The sequence below is a fragment of the Crinia signifera genome, chromosome 8 (genome assembly GCF_055691185.1).
Source record: "Crinia signifera chromosome 8, ASM5569118v1, whole genome shotgun sequence".
Lineage (NCBI taxonomy): Eukaryota > Metazoa > Chordata > Amphibia > Anura > Myobatrachidae > Crinia > Crinia signifera.
Window position 1 is genome coordinate 21,620,961 of NC_139224.1, and position 23,805 is coordinate 21,644,765.

A 23,805-nucleotide genomic window follows, 5' to 3' on the forward strand; every position below is an offset into this window, starting at 1 on the left:
AGGCACAAGTCGGACACGATTTCCCTTGAACTTACTCGGCAGCTCCCCAGGAGTCCTTCTTCCGATTTGGCATGTAATTTTCCATTTTTACATGAAATTTATCACATGCGATCTATCTCATGTAATATAATCCATATTATCATCATAGACCTTCCCCTTGGGAACCACATCATCCTGCACTGCCCATTTCACTAGGTCAGTGGGCAGGATGTGTGAGTTTACCATTCGGGAGAGTACCAGACATTCTGAGAGAGTAGACAAGTGTGAGCTTCCTGTACTTTACCCAAATGCATGATGGGACACTGATTATGATGAGACTACTCCTGGGAGAACTGACTATTCCAACAGATGAGCGGCTGCAAGGTGGGCAGGGATGTGTTGCAATGACATAAAGCGAGGGAACACAGTAAACTAATTGGGGTTCCGCATGCTCAGGTGTCACATAAAAGTTGACCTTTTCATGTGTCGGCCTTTCGCTTCAGTAAAACGTTTTTCATTGTTAACCTTATGCATGTCAAACTTTTGGGGTCGACTTAGACATTGACAACCTTCTAAACCACATCCAGAACACACAACTTGGGGAACAAGCTGGAGAAACATTGTGGAGTGAAGAACCTTGGGCCGCTATACCATGTTGACATATTTCCAGGGCAGCCGAGAGGAATGCCGGGCCCCGGTAAAATTTTGGGGGCGTGGCCTAAGTGTGGGGTGTGTGGGCACCTCTCGCACTTAGGCCACGCCCCCAAAATGTTTAGAGGAGGGTGAAAGAAAACTAAAGCTGTAATCTCAGCAGCAGCACACACCTACAGCATGTGCTGTGCTGACAGCAGGCTCAGCATGACCTCTCAGTGAGACACTCATGCTGAGTCTGCTGTCAGCACAGCACATGCTGTAGAAGTTTGTGCTGCTGTTGCTACCCGGCCCGGGTAATTAGTACCCGCTCCCCCCCCCCCCCACTCTCGACTGCCCTGCATATCCGTGCGGCTATAAGAAGTGCAGACCTCCCAATTGTCCCATATTGGTGGGACAGTACCATTTTTCAGACACTGTCCTACAGTCCCACCTGCAGGCCATAGTGTCCCATGGTGGGTTTGAAGCTTGAAGGAGACCCTTACCGTCTATTTTGCCGCTCTACTTGGCACAGCAGCAGTACACAGATCCTTCTGAAAATATCACACTGAAAATGGTGCCTCCAAAACGTGGGGAAAGGGTCCGTAGGATAAAGCAGAGGCCCCATCAGTATGCCTCTGGGATGTTCCACAACTAATTGGGAGATAAGTAGCAGTCATCATAAACCAATGAAACCCAGAGGAGAACATTAACGTCACTCTTTATTTTTGTATCTGGAAACATAAAACACACACAATAATTAAGTTAGAGGTCGCATCCTTTAAAACAGAGCTGGAACTGAGCCATGGGCCAACAACAGTTAACCCTTTTCTCTTACGCTGACCTTCAAGTGATAATGATAAATGTACAATTCTTGCTGCAAAAACAAAACTGGAACTGGTTATAGTGAGTGCTCTGCAGCTCGCTTCGCTCAGTCTGTTCAGCACAGGGATGGAAGGCGATGTCAGAGCCCAGAGCAGCGCTCTCTTGCCAAGAAATTAATAAAGACAAGATGCTCTCTCGAGATCCTCAGGATGGAAAGAGCTGGATGCAGTTTTGTCCTTCCCTTACTTTCGTGCACAAAGTATTTGACAGCGTGGCTGATTCTGTACAAAATATTTACATGGAAAGAGTAAGAAAACAATACATTAACCGCCAGGAATGTTCATTTTATATCTGCTAATAGAAAATAAGCTGATCTGTCTTCTTCATAAATGGATAGTTTTATTTAAATAAATGGGATGCAATTTAAATCCCGGCTGTCAGGATTCCGGCGTACAGTATACCGAGGCTGGTATCCTGACTGCGGTACTTTTTGTATATATATTGAGCAGGTTAACATCGCCGACTATCGATTGATTTCTCCTGGCTTTGCAAATAAAAGTCAGTGGGAACTGTCTTTTATTTGCGAGCACTGGGACCAAGACATGGCGGACGGCTGACATCCCGTCACATCATCGGCCCGCCCCCGGCAGGCACTGGTCCGCCCGCGTACCCATGGGAATGCCCATAAAACACTGGCCGTTACCATTGGCGATCCATGTCCGCGCCGCCATTAGACCCCCTTCCCTCCCTCCCTGCTGTGAACCGCGCCCATTCGCTGTTGGGGCTTGCACATGCGGCCCAATGGATTGTAAGCTCCACTGGGGCAGGGACTGATATGAAGATTATAGTTACTAATAGAGTTTTGCACAGCGCCGCATTGAGGGGGCGTGTCATGCTCCACCCAAAGGGCGTGTCTAGTTCCATATATGGAAAGATTGTGAACGTGACACCTAGAAGCGTGCGTGTGTACTGCTACATCTGAGAGGAATATTTGAAAATGACTTATATCCAAATGTAGATGAGCCCCAAAGCAGTTAGTAAGAGATACTATACTTGGTAAAGTGCTGGGAAATGGTGCTGATGATTCAATGTAAATGTATCTATATCTCATTCCTTTTTCCCAAAAATATGAAACAGTGTAATGTGGGCTAGGTGACATGAGGGAGATTGCTAGAGTAATGAGGGAGAGAGGGAGATTGCTGCTATTTCAGGGAGTCTCCTGCAGAATGCAGGAGGGGAGGTAACTAGGATGTAACAGTGTAATATGGGCTAGGTGACATGAGGGAGATTGCTAGACTAATGAGGGAGAGAGGGAGATTGCTGTTATTTCGGGGAGTCTCCTGCAGAATGCAGGAGGATAGACAAATATGATGGAACAGTGTAATATGGGCTAGGTGACATGAGGGAGATTGCTAGACTAATGAGGGAGAGAGGGAGATTGCTGCTATTTCAGGGAGTCTCCTGCAGAATGTAGGAGGGGAGGTAACTATGATGTAACAGTTTAATGTGGGCTAGGTGGCATGAGGGAGATTGCTAGACTAATGAGGGAGAGAGGGAGATTGCTAATATTTCAGGGAGTCTCCTGCAGAATGCAGGAGGGGAGGTAACTATGATGTAACAGTTTAATGTGGGCTAGGTGACATGAGGGAGATTGCTAGACTAATGAGGGAGAGAGGGAGATTGCTAATATTTCAGGGAGTCTCCTGCAGAATGCAGGAGGGGAGGTAACTATGATGTAACAGTTTAATGTGGGCTAGGTGACATGAGGGAGATTGCTAGATTAATGAGGGAGAGAGGGAGATTGCTAATATTTCAGGGAGTCTCCTGCAGAATGCAGGAGGGTAGGCAACTATGTGTGCGCTATATAAATAACTGTTAATAAATAAATAATAAATAATACTGGTGTACTTCAGCTACCTGAGTTACGTTCCACAGCACAAGTCCGTATCCCAGTGATAATAGGAGGCAGGCTTATTAAACCGTAATAGGGCAATGAGATTTATGATGTTTGTATTTATCTGATTTACAACATGTGTTTGTTAGCATGAATGAATCCTGCTGAGAGTGCTCCGGGCTGTTGTGTGACAGTCTGGGACAGTCATTTCGTTAATTGAACAAACCACAGCAGGGCACCCATGTAAGCCCATATATCTCCCTTACAAACAACACACGTCTCTCCTAACCAACAATGGCTACTTCCCAGCATGCCCCAGACCTCTGCTCACTACCACAATGTGGCTTTACTGAACAACAGATTATTACAATACAATGTAAGAACAGGCATTTGCTTAAGTCTCTCCTATCTGGGTTTATCTTATCTCTCCGCTGCTGACATGTCACAGTCCTAAATAGCTAAGCAGTGACAAATTACCAGCAATTACATGTCTCAATACAAGTCCTGAGTGCTGTTTTGTCTTACACACAGGGGACATGCCAGACTCTGTATCACCAAGTGCGATTATTTAAGAAAACAAAATATGCCTGGAATGAACACGCCAGCTGAAGAGAGATAACTTGGGGGACGAAAGTAGATTTGTGCCAAGCTGGTGGTAACGCAGAGACTCTGCAATCAAATGTTTTTCATTAGGCCTGAACACATTACAATTGTGGTGCCTTTGGTGTGGCAGTGAACAAGGGTGCCCCCTAGTGAGGGGTATTGTTATTACTTGTTTATTACGAAATTCCTTCTTATAATTATTCCCTGTATTCAAAGAAGGTAATTCGGAACTGCTCACTAGGTTGCGTCATACTTGCCTACCCTCCCGGAATGGCCGGGAGTAGGGAGGCCAATCCCGGGATCGGCGGGATCCCGGGATTTTGGCCTAAAATCGCCGGGATTCCGGGATTAGCAACCCCATTAGTTTTTGCTTAAAGCCGGGCAGCGCTGAGCGCCAGAGTATGGCTCAGACGCTGCCCGGCTGACTGTTCATTACCCCCGGTGCTGCTGTTGGGAGTTGTGAGGGACAGTGTGCTGTGCCGACGGCGCCCAGGCTGTGCAGTGTGACCCCTGACAGCCCGGCCGCTGCTCTGCCTGTCGTGCTGACCCGGACAGACGCCCGCTGTTATGCCCCCTGCCTTCCGCCAGAGATAGATGCTGCCTGTGCCCTGTCACTGCCGCCGTAAGTGACAAGGCACGGGGATGATGTGCGGGGTGCAGCAATTTATATTGACCTCTGGGATTGCCCGTTTTTTTTATTAGGGAGGCCAATCCCGGGATCCCGGGAATCCCGGGAATCCCGGGATTGAGCATTTTTCAATCCCGAATCCCGGGATTGAAAAAATGCCCCGGGATTGGCATCCCTAGCCGGGAGGCTCCCCGGGAAGGTAGGCAATTGTACCGCTTTTCCCTGCAGCCCCCTTACCCGCTGCACCAAGTCTGGGATTTTGCGGGTCTGTGGCAAAGGGATGGGGCTAAAATGGCATGAATCGCATCATTTTGCATCATTTTAGCCCCTCCCCAATCCGCGGACCCTGGAATTACCATGTTTGAGCGGCATGGGGGCGGGGCTGTTTGACATCAGCCAAGCTCCGCCCCTCCTGGCAGCAGTATCTGGTTTTCTCTCCGGTAAGTCGGTAAGTATGGGCAGGGTATTCTCGGCGCCTAATGAGCAGGTTAACATCGAACCGGTGAACGCGCCCACCGGCCGGATTCCTTCGCTATACTGCCTGCAAGTGCCCAGACAGCTGAAAAATCATTCGATGGTTGCTCACCATCGAATTACATTTCCTCTGATTGCAGCAGAAGAGTGACGTCATCCACCTGTCCCGAGCAGGCAGCGGAACACCTGCGTTCCATGACTCCCACCCAGCTTTTCTATGGGCACGCCCACCATTTTTTGTGGACACGCCCATCAAACACCAGGTGTCCATCCCGGGCCGCCCCGGCGAATTAAAATATCACCAAAGGCGCTCGCTGCGGGGGGTCTGCACACGCCTATGTACATGTGCAGTCCCCCACCATCAGAGACGGGGGCCGAATTCGGACCTGTGCGAGCAAAGTCTGAGTCGGCCCCAAAGTTTGAAGTTCTAACACTGGGGGACTCCCGGCACCGCTCATATTGTTAACTAGCGCATACACACTGACCAATATCGTTAATGCTATCAGGTAGTGACATCACTGGGACCCCCGCTCCGTACATGCAGTCGCTGGCAATATGGCGAGGTTGATTGCATGTACAGAAGACGGGTGAAGGAGCGGTGTAGTCATTAATAATGCACGGGAGCACGTATTGTTAACGATATTGAGATGTTTCCAATATATCATTAATGATATCAGTACTGTGCATATCTTTAACGATATATCACCCATTGGCCCTTATTCTGGTTCATTTGCTCGGATGCGAATTCGCACCCTTGCGAGTGAACCAGATCACACCTTGTGAATGGTGGTACGCCGGCCCACCATTCACATATGTTCGCACTGGTTGTGGGTAACACCCACATCATTGGATGGTCGCTTATCATCCAATGATGTGGAACGTGCACACAGATCTAAGGTTGCTAAGGTTGTCAGCTGCCCCCCCCCCCACACACGCGTCATCGGTCCATTAGCATGGGGACGACCATTAAACGCTGGCCATTTCCATATGCTAATGGGCTGACCGCCCCACCCTCCATTACCAAGGATGGATGCGTGCACCCCACCCAGTGAACAGTTTCTTCACTGTGGACGCACGCACCCAGTGTATGGACACGGGCTGAATTGCGCGAAGCGAAAATATCGGCCTAGAATAAGGTCCATTGTGTGAGGATCTGGAGAAGGAACGAGGAAAAACAGTCGCATACACAGTAAATTCGAATTAGATCTCAGCAGTTGGCTTGTATATCAATGCAGTGGTTGTCACCGATTGGAAGGTATCCCATAGGATGCAGTGTGCCAGTCAGGGAAGGAGCATGTGGCATGTATTGGGGTGGGGGCAGAGCTATGTGATATGCCCCCTGCATGGGGGGGGGGGGGATAAACATCGCCATGCTTTCTTCTAGGACCTCTGGCCAAAATGAGTTTTTATATTCTCCTCCCTGGACTGGTTCTATGTGGAACATCCGGCCTTGCACTGGTTTGCCAATGCTTTCCACTGCAATATCCAGATCCAGCAGATAATTGTATGCAAAGCAAACAAAACAAAACACATTAGGTCTTCCCGGTTTCCCAAGCCACCCGCAGAGGGCTACCGTTGCAGTGAGTCATCTTGTGATGAGCCGCACTACACTAGAGGCAACCTCCTCCACCGCCAGGCAGCTGCTTCACTTCATCCCGCTCCACGTGCCAATTTCTGGCCTCAAAAACCATTATTATTTCTATAAATAAAATATATATTAATTCACAAGCTGGGAACTACCAGATACCATATTTTATGCTAAAAATGTAATATGTGCGACCACTTAAAAACATCAGAATAGAACACAGATTCCAGAAAAACCATGTACAGATGGAGTCCATTAGTAAATCGCGGGATTGGGTGTCTGCTACCTGTAGCCCAGTTGCGCCTCGTTGTGCTGCGTATTCATTGACATGCAGTGGATTTACCAGATTTAGGGCTTACTGTCACCTTGCTTTATCATGTTTAGAAAAAAAAAATCTGGAATATATAAAAAAATATATATGCAGCTGACTCCGACTTTAAATATTGGAATGGGTGCCAGACGCGCGATACCGACTGTCAAAATGCCGACAGACAGGTGCCCGACGGCCACCCGCTATTTTCCCTCGTGGGGGTCCACGACTCCCATAGAGGGAGAATAGAATAAGTGGCGAGCGTAGCGAGCCACCGTGCCCGCAGCGCGGCAAGCGCAGTGAGCCCGCAAGGGGCTTAGTTGCGCTCACCATGCTGTTTGGGTCCGGCCAGCCGGGATCCCGATGTCGGGCTAATGACTGTCAGGAACCCTATACCACACCCATTGGAATATGTATAGAGATCTTCTGTGCAGAGTAGATTGTGTGTATGGGATATGTTTATCAAATTGTCATGAAAAGGCAGATTTTGTATCAATGCTTTATTTACTAAAAACAAGCCACCTGGGCAGCAGAGTGAGTTCCGCAGCAACATTGGTGGGCGGTGGCAAGATGAGTAGTCAAGTTGAACTACAAGTCAGTGCAATTACTTCTTGAAAGTACTTTGACAAATAATATAATTTGTACACCTTTTATCTGCATATTATTTTTATAAGCGTATTTTACATTTGTACAATTTCTATGTCAGTGGCAAATTTCAGGGGGCATCGCCTAAGCGTTTGGTTAAGGAGTTTTACTTAATACTCAAAAATGGTGACAGCATATCAGACATATATGTGGGTCATAACCTAGGATCCATCAAGCAATAAGGGTATCTATGGTGAGAATTTCCATAGGAGACCATGTTAAACTCTTAACATGGGTGTCTATGGAGACACGAACAGCCTATCAGGCATGAAGCTCCTATGAAGCGTGACCTTGATAGGCTGAGGGGAGTGCTATTGACTGACGTCAGTCGTATTCCCTTCATTCTCAGGGAGGAGCCGCATGTGTAAACACACATGCAGCTCCTGGGTTCCGATGGATCGGGTTACTCTTTTTTTATTTTAACCTATGGGATGCCTACTTTGGATGGAAGAGGATGCGATCTACACTGGAGTAGATGAGTATAATATTTTTTTTTCACAGGTCCGTACTGGATTTCTACATGGACAAGAGGACCGAATCATGTGTCAAGATAGGTTAGTATATGTATGTATGTTACGTGTGTGCATGTATGTTATTAAACTATTACCTCAACGGTGTCTGTGTGTTTTTATTTTAGTATTGGTTCTGCTGTGGAACTACAAGTCCCATCGGGCCCTTTAATTCCTTGCATGCAGGGACTTGTGGTTCACCAAGTCCCTGAATCGGGGAAGGCGTGCTGACTTTTAGTTCCACAGCAGAACCCAATGCTTTTTTTTTTTACACTAAAACTATCAACCCGGCACCCACTGCCTAGGGGTGCTTGGCATAGTCCCGGGCTCCAACCCTGGCAGGGGGTGGCTGGGTGTTTTTTTCTGACGGGTCACTGGGTAATGTGACAGCCGGGGACCTTGTTTAAAAAGTGTCTCCCCTGGCTGTGGTATTAGTGGTACCCTGTATGGTTCCAAAATATGGGGGACCCCTACTTCTTTTGTCCCCCATATTTTTGGAATCAGGACTGGTCCAAGAGCCCAGAGCTGGTTTTGGAAATACGGGGGAACCCTATTTATTTTGTCCTGAGTATTTCTGGAACCAGGGCTGGCTGAAAGAGCGCGGGGCTGGTTATACTCATGGGGGAAGGGGGGGGGGGGATGCCGGATGATTGCCCAACAGGGGGATCCCAAATAGAGTAGCAGAATAGAACCTGTGGCGAGCAAAGCAAGCCTTGAGCCCGCAAGGGGCTTCTTTGTGCTCGCCCCCCTGTCAGGCATTCATACCACACCCAGGGGGGCAAACAATTTCTTTCTTAAATTTTTACTTTTAGACACTTTTCCAGACAGAAGCATGCGCTGATCTGTGCATGGTTCTATCACATTCGTCTGCCAGAAGCAGGTCTATTTTTGTGCATTTTTGAAAAAACAAAGAGGATCGCAAAAATTGCACCTTTTACAAAATCGCACCATATTACATATACCTCCCAGATTCTCTAATTAAATAAATGTGTTTAACTAAAGAAAGATTATGAGCAAAAATTCTTAGTCCCTTACCAGCAGCAGCATTCTATGGATGAGTGCACACCAGCAGAGATAAGAATTCACTGTGCGATCATGTGCTTCTGTCTCTCTCTGCTGTCAGGGGTTCCTACAAGGGGGGGGGGGGGGGGTAATGAGAGTTGTCAGAAGGGACTCGAGCTGTTAGAGTAAATCACTGTGATTACAGAAAATCACTGTCCTTGCAATGAATCTCCTTAGCGGCTCTGACAGAATCTGAAGAATTTCCTAGATTATAAATACAATGCAGAGCAGCAGGAGATTTTTAACTGTAAGGGGAGCCTCCTGCAGGATGCGGGAGGGTAGGCAACTTTGTCTTATCTGCCGTGAAATTCCATATTTCTATAATCCCCAGTATGTTTTATTGAACAGCCAATTCCACCTTTAAAAGAATATCAAGCACCTGGTTCTAATATCTTGCCAACCTTAGTGTTTAAATCCCCACAGACACTGGGAAATGATGCAGCTGCCCATGCCATAGACTTAAAAGGATATATTTCCTCTTGACATGAATTCACCTCTCAACCCAAGCACCTGTTATTGCTGAACTACTGATGCTGACCTCTGATCTCAGTAGTATATGCATTACTTTAAAGAACAGGAGAATTGCCTTTGCCATAAACATTATGCACAGCCACTGTCTGATCCGCAGGCCCCGCTAATGATGAGGGGAGCAGTAGAAAACATAACACAGACAATTGGCACACGGCATACCCTGCACTGCGATGGACTGCCTTATAAGGAATGCAGTGCAAGTCTGTATTACTGTTGTATATGAGCTGGTAAACTTCTCACAGACCTGCACGATTCTGTGCAACCCAGCTGCACTGGCAGTAAGTTCCAGTTCTGCATTCACAGAATAGCCTGTCAGCTATAGATCCTATTCACCCTCAAAGGCCCTTATTCTGATTGAGTCGGACGGCTGCGTGTGCGGCCGGCCGATGTTTTGTGTTTGCGCATGTGCAGAGACGTTTCTGCGCATGTGCGAATGCCTTGCACGTCCGAAAACGGCAGAAAATTCCGTGCAGAAAACGATTGGTCGGAACCATCCGAGCAGGGGGCGGAGAGGGGCGTGAAGGGCTGCTTGGGCTCATTACCATATGCGTACGCCCCGCGTTTCATGGGCGTTCCCATGAAAATGCTGGGCGTACGTATGGTAATCCGGCCATGATGAACAGGTGCGGGGTGGACAGCTGACATAGCCGGATGCCAGCTGCCCGCCTATATCCCTGCTGTCACACGGTAAAAAGGCAGAGTGGTCTGGAGCACTGACCGCTGGCTGCCTGACCGCTCGGTCCATCATTCGATGGTCGGCAACCATCGGAGAATGGGGGAGGTTCCCGCAGATGGGGGAGGTGTTCACATGAAAAATCCACTTGCGGTCCATTCGCTCCCCGCCTTACCGCATTCGGGCGGCGTGAGCAATCCATACGATAGGTAGGGCTAAGAACACTCGGTGCCTGCCCGAAATACGTATCTGACCGATTCAACTAGAATAAGGCCCAAAATTTTTGTAATGTCAAATGAATAGAACAATAAAGCTTTAATCTTAATGAATTACAGACAAAATAATAGATAACAGATAGTATCATTCAGAGATGATTTAAGAGAGTAGGGGGCCCATGTGCATGCTCCAATTGGACCCCCTTCTCTTCGGGGGTGCAGTAGACTCTGGTATTGGGACCACAACAGGTCATGTTTTCAGGATTTCTGTCTGATAAAACAGGTGATATGATTCTCACCCCAGCAAAATCAATGAACTCACACTGCCGCCTCCTTCTCAGTGACAGGAGCCAGACGCTGCAAGATAATGTTACTCTGCGGCACTTGACTCCTGTCACTGCAGAGGAGCTGGCATTATGGGGTCACCCCCTGGAAGGGTGACACAAGGGCCTGCACCCTCCTTGTGACAACTCTGGCTAAGGTAGTGGCCAAAACTATAATGTTGGTTGCACTTGACTATATGAATCTAGTTTACTTGGCATGCGGCCAGGTCTCCACCATGCTTCCTGATCAACTCTAGGCAATATTTTGCACGTGTTCTTCAGAAATTCGTCTCCCCTCCTCATACATATAGGGCCTGATTCAGCTTGTTTGGATCCCATTAAATAAAATAAATAGAAGCAGCCAGCAGCATATGTCCCAACTGTCCCGATATTGCAGGATGGTCCTTTTTCTTGGGGGGTGGTGGTGGTGGAGGATGACGACTATCCCACATCCCACCCGAGGGGGGGGGGGGGGCAGCCCTCTGTTCTTTTGTGAACAGTGGTCTCAGAGCACTGGCCATGCCCCCACAGTGTAGAAAACAGGGCGTGGCCTCGTTTGAGTAACATGATCTTAGACCACTCCCCCTGATCGTGAGGACACCCCCCCTGTCTCACCTCACCGAGGATTTCCCCTTTAAACTTATGGGTCAGTCTGACCCTGGTGTTGGCTTATGTGGTTGCAATTGGTTTCTTCATAGGTTCCCTAATAAGTACCCCTCTCAAATGGATGCTTTGCTTCACAATTGTGCCATATCCATTCTTTTTAGTGTATGACAGACAGTGATACAGGCAGAACTGAGCATTCAAAGTTGACAAAAACTCTTTATAAAAACTTTCCCTCATTTTACTTTTTTGGTAACTTTATTTTAGATTTGCTTCAGCTTCTTTGATCTTCATGATGAAGCTCTTGTAGCGAAATGCTCTAGCCAATTGAGGGACCTCTCCCAGGCCAGTGTGTTTATTCTTAAATAAAACACTTTAATTGTTCATAGTTATACGCCAAACAAATGAGACCTCGGAAGCCTATTTATTGCAGGAGGGTTTAGCCAGTGGGTGCATATCTGTCTCCAATGAATTACTGTAAATAAAAAAATAAAAAATAACAATAGATATTTTTCTGTGTTGATTGGTAGTAATATACTTCATTCAATCCATTTCATCCAAATCCATGATAATAAACAGAGAACAATGTGAAAGGTGAGAATCCTGTTTATACAGTAGCTTCTGCATATTACACATTTACAGTGCAGGCTGCTCTCAAACACTAATTATGGTTAGGGTTAAACGCTTTAAGAATTCCTCAGTTAATCCCACTGCCTATGTAAGAAAAGCATTAAGACCAATACCAATAAGTATGCAGTATAAGCACTTCCCAAATGACTGCCCTGCTGGCAGAGACTAGCTCGCATGCAGTCAAGAAGTTCAGGGGCCTTGCAGATTCTCATAGCCAGTATTAATTGGGAGCATGACCTTTAAATGGAGAGGAACCCTTAAACATGTATGAAGTTTATTTAAATTATTTTGAGTTCAGTTAAGTAACTTATTGCTTCATTTTTGTAACGTGTTCAAGAACATATATACTAGCGAATCATCTATGTAAAGTTACTGGTTACATTTTAACAATCCGTGTTCTTCTATAATACATTTCATGGAGGCGCATTAATCCAAAACCTGCATTAACAGTGGAACACGGTAGCTAATAATTAGTTTAAATGAACTGTAAGCCCGGCATAAATGTTTTTCCACCCACCCTCGCTTCCAGGTGCCCATGATTGTACCCTCTACTTATATTATGCAGGGCTATACTGAGAACCCCTTCTGAAATTATATGGGGGTATTCAGTTTGGGGTTCTGACCGTCATAACCTCCCCACAGTAGGAATCCCGGGTTGTTTTCGCCCCCGGTTCGACAGTATATGGACAGGCCGAATTTCCACTGTCGAAAAGTGGGCGTGTTGGCGTAAACGGCTGCGGATTGTCGAGAATTTGACAATCTACAGGTGATTTCGACAAAACAGATCCGACTGGTTTTAAAGTCGGATCCGTTCTGTCGAATCCCACCTTCAATGCTGTTGGAAACGACAGAAATGAACAGGAGGCCCTGGCTGAATCTCAGTTTTATGTTTCATCATTATAACTCCTGAAATATATATAAGATAACATAAGTTATCAGTAATATTACTTGCACACCACCAAATTGGGTTATTGCTGGATTAACCTGGGTCATAGCTTGGAGGGAAAGGGTCCCTAAAAATCACATCCGGGTAGCTTAAGGGGTTTCTACAGTGGTAAGACAGGTTTTGGGGCCGTGTAAATGGGTCCCGGTTCAAACTCTACAGAAAGCTTACCGGCGCTTGGAGATGATGTCAAGTTCAAATGCAAGCAGAGGAGAAAGCACCAGAAATGTTCTAGGTCCAGGCTTTTGTATGAACGGCTCCCAATCTGCTGTGAAAGAGCTTGAAACCCATGTTCAGTCACCCCCAACCTTTAGTGCCTAAGCCCTAACCCACCCCCCCCACCCCCTGATCCAGGCCTAAGCCCTAACCCACCCCACATACTAACCACTTCGGGATGCCGGCTGACAGTATTCTGGCATCTGCATCCTGATCAGTGGCGTAAGTTCATCCCAGTTGCCCAGAGGCAAGATATATATTGGTGCCCCCCCCCCCACAACCTTATATAATATATACTGTATATGTGTGTGTGTGTCTCTGTCCCGAAGTATATATATATATATATATATATATATCTCTGTATATATATATATATATATATAAGGAGAGAGAGACAGAGAGGACACATACATTTCAGAACTCAATACAGAAAGTGATATTGATGGCTTCAGTTTCAATTAACTGATTTAAACTTGCAGGGGATGAGAGGTGCCCCTTTGGAAGCAGGAGCCCAGCAGCAGATGACTCCATTGCCTTCCAGAGTTCAGCCTCTGATCCTGATCATTTCAATGATCCAGCTACAGTACTTTCTTCTGAAGGCAGTTGGGATGATGGTGTCGGTATACTGTACGCTGGGAATGCATCCTGACCATAAACCATACAACAATGTCATACTGTAGGAAACATTTGCTTATGTGTTTGTAAGTGATACACACACATAGGCATTGTAGACTTTCCGACCCTTTAAACCCAGATAAGCCACAGAATATGTATGCATTTTATTCGTATTGTTCATTGTGCATATTAGCCTGGCAGTCTCATTAATCAGTTTACCAGATAATCATAAGTAGCTGATTTACTGGAATTAACATTTCCGTCAGAAAAAGTAGAGTAAAGGACAAAACATTCATCAGCAAATTCTAACCCAGCATTCTCAGCCAGAAGTCCCCGTTCTAAGCTGTGGCCCCACTCCGAAATAAAGATCAAAAAGTATTACATTAAATCAAAAGAATTTCCTTCCCAATAGGATTTTATTAGTTGCTATGGGAAACTTCTCTGGGAATCTGAGAAATTCTTCCCCTACAACATTCTCATCTACAACTCATAGATGGAGAACCTACGACCAGTGCCCTTCATGCAACCCTTATTAATCAGACCTCCAGTTTTCGTTCTTTACATTTGAAGTCACCCAATTCTCCACAGCCTGACCAGCAGTATAAGGGAGCTTAGGGATGGCCATCGACCATGAAGGATTCATAATAATCAATGGTTTATTACCATTGTAGAATAGTTATGTCATCGATGGTGGAGAACAAGATAGTTTCCCTCCATCGATGGCACAATATAACCAAATACTTTTTTCCCCCAAGGTGCCGCAACACTGAGCATAGCTGCAACCCCAAGAACCTTAAAGCCCCGCCCCCAGGTTCTGATTGTTCCACAGGCCAGTCAAAGAAAAGGGATGACCATCGATAGGTAAAATATTGCATATATCATCAACAACTGCATGTTCATATCATATCAATATCATTCAGTTTGTATGCACTGTATAATTTAACTGAGAGCTCTGGCTATACCAATAACGATATCACTTGTGAAGGGTATGATACAGATGCAGATGGTCTCATTCAACCAGGTGCTGTTGGTCGGATCGCCAATTGCCAGCCCCCACTATCCGCTGGAAGGGAATGCGCGTGCACGTGATGCTCGCGCGTCCACTTCCGATGGAGTCCACCGCTGCCCTCCGGCGCCTCCATGCCACTCCCCCATTGGTGCCCACAGCCCCCCGTTATCCCCCCCCCCAACCGTGCCCATCTCCCTGAATCCTGCAATAGCCCCTGAACTGGGACACTCTTACATAGGATGAAGCTGGTGCAAGTGCAATCTTAATAATGATGACAGGTATCAACAGGCGCGTAAGTTCATCTCAGTCTCCCAGATATGGTGTGTGCCAACATACACTTGTGTGTGTCATCTCAGAGTCCAGCAGAATTTCTTGCCGCAGAGCAGGCTGAGTGGTACCAGGCAGGAGCCATCCTGTCCCCTATTGCAGATGTTAGCAGGGCTCCTGTTATACAGCCAATGAACTACAGGTGCGCGGCAGAGCTCCATTGTAACAGCAGCGGTCACACTTGGATCCCGCAGTGAACCACATAGGTGCTGCTTTACATGCAGGTGTCCCATCAGGGCTTGGAGCACGGAGGCTGGAGCCTCCATTGCCTCTGGGATTTACGCCCATGGGTATCAATCCAAAGAGTATGGATAGAGGCAGAACACTTATGGGCGAGTAAACATAATAAGCGCTGTACAAATCCGCAGCAGTATAATGCATTAGGCATGCTCAGTACACCATTGTATACTAGTTTGATAAATAAAGGACAATAATAATAATAATAATAAAGTGGTATTCTACAGGCCTGCTGATAAGTCTAAGAGCACAGAAATAGTGGACTCCAGGGTAAATATGCTGCTCCGCTTCCCAGCCCTACAGCAGACAGAAGCTGCAGCACTGAGCAGTTATAGCCTCAGTACATGTGACGGGTGGGGATCATTAGGAAGACAGTAATTAGGTCGAAACATGAAAACAGTCGACAGGCCCACAGCTGACGGCTCACTTTCCCTGTCAAAGTAACTTGTGCATTATTAATTTTTCACCATTGGGTTTTACATAAGGGCCCTTACATACTTTTACTATAGGGCATAGAAATCTCTAGTTACGCCACTGGACACACAAAAAAATTCCAATACAGATCTGCTTCACAACCCCTGATGCCTGCTCGGGCACCCGCCCTGTCGTTATTTCCGAAGGCAGGAGAAATAATTTGATGACCATCGCTCAGGTGTCCGTTTGGCGGGGTTGTGTTAAAGTGCTCGCTAAGCAGCGAACGACTGCTGCTTAGCAAGTCAACCTGAATTAGGCCCCAAGTGCAAAGGGTCATTTAGTAATAAGACCTGCAGACCACTCATTTTTATCAACAGATGGACCTGCAGAGGGGCAATAATTCTCTATACCAAAGTCCCGGGTTGGTGGTCCAGGACCAATTATTAGTGGTCAATGTTACATGATAGAACGGTTCTTGTGACTTCCAGCTATAAAGTATGTAGAGAAGCAGTCACAAATCCTGTCCCTCATCACATTCCTGACCCTAAGGATGACATTATAAACACAATTTACTTGAAGCTGGGGTTTTCAGTACCTGGGTGATGGACTTGGATTATTCCCAGGTCGTCACCCTTCGCACTGGACCCGGGTATCCCAGTGACAAGGGACTTTCGTTTAGCAGTAGACTCTTGGAGATAAAGTAATCTCAATTTGATACTGTGGCCACCAATGAACTCCTGCTAGGCATAACATGGGTCATCAAGACCCGGGTCATACCTTTCATACATAAGTTGGGGCACTGACCTGGGTTGAAAGTCCCAGTAATAACCCTGGTTGATGGCAGGGTCTCCAGTCCGGTTCTAACCCTTTCAGGCATAAGTGGGACCCAGGTTGACTCTCCGTTCCCCTACAGATTCCGGGGTTTTGCTTATGTCTGAAAGGGGTATTAGAAACTTTGGCCTAGGGGTGCCGTGAAGAAAGATCTGATGCTCTATGCTGTCATAAAATCTGATGGCAATGGTTAAAAAGAAAATATCCCTTCGTCAGGAGACAATAGAGAAAGGAGTCTTCTACAGATGGAGCGGTGGCTGTTTATATTCATGTAATAGAGATAGTTGGTAATGGTTCCTTGTTCTGGAACACAGTCCAGGAAAATCCCCCACAAAGCCCGGACAACAATGACAGCCGGGGTACGTTACTTACATCAAAGACTAAAGATAGTATTTATGCCTTAAAAAGTGCAAATAAAGCTGGCAGCTCCCATGGGACTGGCATAGAATACAAGCAAATGATCACACAGCCAATACACAGCCCCTTCATAACCAAGCAAGCGATGGCATCCTGCCCGTCCCATAATGACAAAACAACTTGGCACTTCAAAGCCAAGCTGTCCCAATGTTTGAGGATACATTGCACAGTCATTTTATATGATTTGCCTTTGGAGGTGCCTGATTTATCGCTGCTATAATTAAGTCTTCTCATTCTATGGCGCACGGTAAAATACTGTATATTGATGGATATTGCCTACTGTATGGCCATGCTTTACAATGACATCATATTAGAAATTCCTGTTCTATCAATAAACAGTTCTACCTTCTCTTTCAGATTTTTTATTATGCCCATAAATCCTGTTTGTCCTTTGTTCTTTAGTTTGTTAATTATTTTGCTCTGTTTTTTATCTGGCTATCCAAAGCAGGGCAGTCGAGAACCTGGCCAGGCCCAGATACTTTTCAGGGGGCATGGCCTAATTTCAGGAGGTGTGGCATCTATTCAGTACGGGGAGGGGAGGCGGGGGGTGCCCAGCAACTCAGGGAGAGCTGGGCACGCCCCCCAAAATATAAAAAACCGGGGTCGTGGCTCTCGGTCATGCTCTCTATCCAAGCAACCCAGTGGCGGCAAGATTCACTTTTTACCCAGGCCCGGATATGATGGAGGGTCCTGGATGCCGCTCCCTCTTTTCAAGCAGCCAAGCAGTGGGAGAAAGAGTATAGGCTTCTGCAGCACTTCCTTTCTCTCCAGCTCAGCACACGCTGCTCAGTGCTGTGTGCTGAGCTGGAGAGAGAGAGGCAATGTCTGCCTTCTCTCCCTGCGGTGGTGTACAGTGGTGTACGATGCCACACGCACTCCACCAGGGCACCGCATATATTCCCCGCAGGATGACGCCAGCACTGGCCCTGGTAGAACGGTCGACGGCCCAGGGGGAAATCTGCACCGGCCCACCGGGATATGGCCCGGTTTGCCGGTGGGCCAATCTGCCCCTGCTGCTGATTACTCTTGCCCTATCCCTGCCTAGGGGCAGAGAAAGCTGTGCCTGGATAGAGGATTCACAGCTGAAGCTGGCGTTATTATCACAGGGCTCACTGAAGCAGTTTTTCAGCAAAGACCTTTCATGCATTTAAGTGAAACTAAAATAATGTGAAAAGGATGTAAAAACATTATTTTAGTAAAAATTATTTTAATTAATTGTCCCCTTAGGTTCAAATGGGTTTGATACGAAATCCCGGCGGTCGGAATCCCGGCAGTCAAAATCCGGGATTATGACTGCATTCCGTTCAAATAAGGTTCAGTTGCCCTAAAGCACATGTTTTCAACCTGTGGCCCTCCAGATGTTGTGGAACTACGAGGGAGAAATCTATTCAAAATCATTCACCATTGAATGAATTCCTCCCTCCCCCCGTGTGCGAAGCTGCATAAACCAAGATATACCCCGCACTGCGTTGGCCGTGGGGAGATTGGTTTAGCTGATAGTGTCATCGTCCTCCCTCCCAGGGGCGGGCTGGGCCGGGGGGCAGGGTGCCATGTGCCCCCCGGGCCGCTTACACAGCCACTTGCTGCGGGCCGCGCTCCACCTCCAGCCCTCCTGCGCTGGCCGCGGCTTCCAGAACACGGCCGCGGCCACAGGAAAATGGCCGCCGGCCCCCTGCACTGAGGACATGTCCTCAGTGCAGGAGGCCGGCAGCCATTTTCCTGTAGCCGCGGACGTGTTCTGGAAGCCGCGGCCAGCGCAGGAGGGCTAAACATGGCATGGAGATAAGGGCTGCATGATGCACCGGACTGGGGTGTGGGCAGGAGGGGCATGTACTGCGCTCTCCCCCGCCCCCCCCCCCCCTCCCCCAGCAGCAGCAGATGGAGATGAGAGACAGCAACCGAGGTGAGTTGCTGCTGGCAATTTCTGGCACTGTGGGGCATATATGTTTCTGGCACTGTGGGAGCATGTGTGTATTTGGCACTGTGGGGGAATATCTGGCACTGTGGGGGCATATGTGTATCTGGCACTGTGGGGGCATATCTGGCACTGTGGGGGCATATGTGTTTTTGGCACTGTGGGGGAATATCTGGCGCTGTGGGGGCATATGTGTCTCTGGCACTGTGGGGGCATATGTGTCTCTGGCACTGTGGGGGCATATGTGTCTCTGGCACTGTGGGGGCATATGTGTCTCTGGCACTGTGGGGGCATATCTGGCACTGTGGGGGCATATGTGTCTCTGGCACTGTGGGGGGAATTTCTGGCACTGTGGGGGCATATGTGTCTCTTGCACTGTGGGGGCATATCTGGCACTGTGGGGGCATATTTGTATTTGGCACTGTGGGGGCATATGTGTATTTGGCACTGTGGGGGGAATATCTGGCACTGTGGGGGCATATGTGTCTCTAGCACTGTGGGGGAATATCTGGCACTGTGGGGGCATATGTGTATTTGGCACTGTGGCAGAATATTTGGCACTGTGGGGGCAAATCTGGCATTGTGGACATCACATTGTGCGGGGTAATTGCCATCACAGTATGGAGTGTAATGGGCATCAAGGTGTGCGGCCTAATGTGTAATTAGCATCACAATGTGCAATCTGCACGTACACAATACAATCATGGTACAGGCCACGCCCCCTTAGGATAGGCCACACACCTAATTTTTCAGCGTGCCTCCGGTGCGCACAAGCATTCCGTCTTCCAGAAAGTTGGGGGGGGGGGGGTATGGGCCAGTGCTCTGGACTTGCCCCCTAGGCTAAAAGTTGCCAGCCAGCCCCTGCTCCCTCCCAACGGCCGGTATCCACCTGCGTTTTTTTGGGCAGCACTTCCCAAAACTGCCAGGGTGGAGGGCTACAATCGCCTACCACCTGTCAATCATCTTGCAAACAGCCAGCGATGGCTTCGTTCGCACAGGGACCTTACACATGGGCACAGTCTCCCGATCATGCGCGCGGTTTCCGGATTATCGGCAGGTCTGCAATTCTCAGACAGGATCTTAATGGGGCCCTGTGTTTCTGTGCTAGAGTACATAGCGTGTATAGGACTGCACGCAGATAGTTTAAAGCATAGTGAAGGACATGCTAAAATCTGTTTTTAATTCGGATTTTTTTTTTTTTTTGCAGGGCCCCAATTTTCGGTAGAGATGAAATTGAAATACCTTGAAAATATGTTACAGGATCTTTTTTGATGACAGCTTGATTTTAAAATAATAATATGAGTTACTTTGTATCTGTAGCATGTGTGCCATAATTCTGCCGGAGCCTGTGAACAAATGAGGGAACAAATTGAACGTGTGTGGAAATAATTAAGACAGTCACCTTTGCTAATGCTTTCCAAAGCAATGGTAGGAAATCTGGCCTGGCAGACATATGGAACACAGGTTTAAAAACTGGCAATGGAGCAAACTGTCCATCCGGTCCCACCCAAGATTCACCCACTGAGAATTACAGGCCAAGAGAAGCCTAACGCTGGCCAACATTCTGTGCTGGCACAGCCTTACCGCACGTCTCCTCTGTCTATAATACTGATCCTATGTTCTAAAAATACAGTTACAATAACAAACCCAATACTTTCCATTACTTTTATCGTTTTGTTTGTTCAGCGAACCAATTAAGAAAGTAACGATGTACAGTTGGGAACAAATTCATTATGGATGTAAAGAGACAAAGAGGGGTAGATGTATGAAGCAGTGATAAGGGAGGAGAAGTGATAAAGTGCCTGGTACTTTATCACCGGCCAATCAGCTCCTGACTGTTAAGTTCCAGGCTGGGTTTAAAAAGAGACAGTTAGAAGCTGATTGGCCGGTGATAAAGTAGCAGGCACTTTATCACTTCTACTCCCTTATTACTGCTTCATACATCTACCCCTCAGTGACATGGGCGTATTTATAATGGGTGAAAACTGTTGGTGAACGTTGTGGGAATCTTACCCAAATACAGAACTAGTCAGTAATGCTAACCATTACACCAATCATTCGGCTTAAGGGTCCAATTCAGCATTCGGCACAGAGAATTTGAAGAAAGCCTCCGCCCAGTCTGGAATAGAAAATGACTCGTGGAAAGTTGCGAATGAATTGCTAATGCACCGCTAACCGCCATACATTCACAAATCAATTCGCAATTCCAGGAGCTTTGAAAAGTCTTTGCCACCTTTGCAAATGTGAATTAAGTCTGAGGCTGCCACTAGTCTGTGACTGAGACAGGCTGGAAGTGATCAGCGCTGAATAGGAATGGCAATCCTGGGATTAGCCTCCCTGATAAAAAAAAAAAAAAGCGGGGCAGGAGGTAGGGGTGTGTGCGGCGGTGCCACCGAAAGTGGGCGGTCGGGTGCGGGCAGGGGCTGGGTGGCAAAGTTTAGCCTGGGGGGCATGCACAAAGGACAGGCCCATGAGTGGCAGTCCATCCTCCACCTCGCATCTACATATATACATGCACCGCCTCTCACATACATACAGTACCCCTATCATACATACATATACCGGCACTCTCATACATACATCATCACTTTCATACATACAATCTCCGGCACTCTCATACATACATACATACATACATACTCCGGCACTCTCATACATACTCTGGCACTCTCATACATACATACATACATACTCTGGCACTCTCATACATATATATACACTAGGTGATTCATCGCGCCCTACGGGCGCTCTTCACACCGTCGTAAGGGGCTGCGCCCCCTTAATTTGTGAACGTTTGTATATGAGAAATATGGTTAGAATTGTATGAAAGATGCCCTGTATTGCAACTTAGGTGTCCGCGAATCGCGGGAGGGGGGGTCGCGGAGGGTGCCGCGAATTGCAGGAGGGGGGGTCGCGGGGGGTGCCGCGAATTGCAGGAGGGGGGGGTTGTGGGGGGGGTGGATGCTGCGAATCGCGGGAGGGATTGCAGAGAATCGCGGGAGGGGGGTCGCGGGGTGGGTTGCCGCAAATCGCGGGAGGGGGGTTACGGGGGCGGGGGTTGCGGCGAATCATGGTAGGGGGGGTCGCGGGGGGTGTGCCGTGAATCACGGGAGGGGGGGTCACGGGGTGGGGTGCCGAGAATCGCGGGGGGGGTGTGTGTGTGCCGTGAATCGCGGGAGTGGGGGTTGCGGGGGGGGTGGGGGGGGTGTGACGCGAATCGCCAAAAGAAAAAATCAACACAGAAAGGTCAACACATGTAAATGTTGACATAAGTGTGGCACTTCATTGGTGTCCATGTCGACACATGAGAATGAATATGAAAACATTCAAAAAATGAAAAAGAAAACTTCAAAAACTCATGTCAACCTTTTTCATTGTCGACCATAGCCATGTCAGTGTTTTCCATGTGCAATTTAATTCTGGAGCTGCCGCGAATCGCGGGGGGGTGCCGCGAATTGCGGGAGGGGGGGTCGCGGGGATGGGTGCCGCGAATCGCGGGAGGGGGGGTTACGGGGCGGGGGTTGCGGCGAATCATGGGAGGGGGGGTCGCGGGGGTGTGCCGTGAATCACGGGAGGGGGGGTCACGGGGTGGGGTGCCGAGAATCGCGGGGGAGGTGTGTGTGTGTGTGCCGTGAATCGCGGGAGTGGGGGTTGTGGTGGGGGGGGGGGTGTGACGCAAATCGCCACAAGAACAAATCAACACAGAAAGGTCAACACATGTAAATGTTGACATAAGTGTGGCACTTCATTGGTGTCCATGTCGACACATGAGAATGAATATGAAAATATTCAAAAAATGAAAAAAAAATCCTTCAAAAACTCATGTCAACCTTTTTCATTGTCGACCATAGCCATGTCAGTGTTTTCCATGTGCAATTTAATTCTGGAGCTGCCGCGAATCACGGGGGGTGCCGCGAATTGCGGGAGGGGGGGTCGCGGGGTTGGGTGCCGCGAATCGCGGGAGGGCGGGGTTCACAGGGGTTCCGGTGGGGGGTTGCAGCGAATTGCGGGAGGTGGGGGTGCCGCGAATCGCGGGAGGGGGGTTGCGGGGGGGTGTGACGCGAATCGCCACAAGAAAAAATCAACACAGAAAGGTCAACACATGTAAATGTTGACATAAGTGTGCCACTTTATTGGTGTCCATGTTGACACATGAGAATGAATATGAAAACATTCAAAAAATGAACTACATCTTCAAAAACTCATGTCAACCTTTTTCATTGTCGACCATAGCCATGTCAGTGTTTTCCATGTGCAATTTAATTCTGGAGCTGCCGCGAATCACGGGGGGGTGCCGCGAATTGCGGGAGGGGGGGGGGTCGCGGGGGGGGTGCCGGGGTGCCGCGAATCGCCGGAGGGGGGGTTGCGGGGGTGTGACGCGAATCGCCACAAGAAAAAAATCAACACAGAAAGGTCAACACATGTAAATGTTGACATAAGTGTGGCACTTCATTGGTGTCCATGTCGACACATGAGAATGAATATGAAAATATTCAAAAAATGACAAAAAAACTTCAAAAACTCATGTCAACCTTTTTCATTGTCGACCATAGCCATGTCAGTGTTTTCCATGTGCAATTTAATTCTGGAGCTGCCGCGAATCACGGGGGGGTGCCGCGAATTGCGGGAGGGGGGGTCGCGGGGGTGGGTGCCGCGAATCGCGGGAGGGCGGGGTTCACAGGGGTTCCGGTGGGGGGGTTGCCGCGAATTGCGGGAGGTGGGGGGTCACGGGGGGTGCCGCGAATCGCGGGAGGGGGGGTTA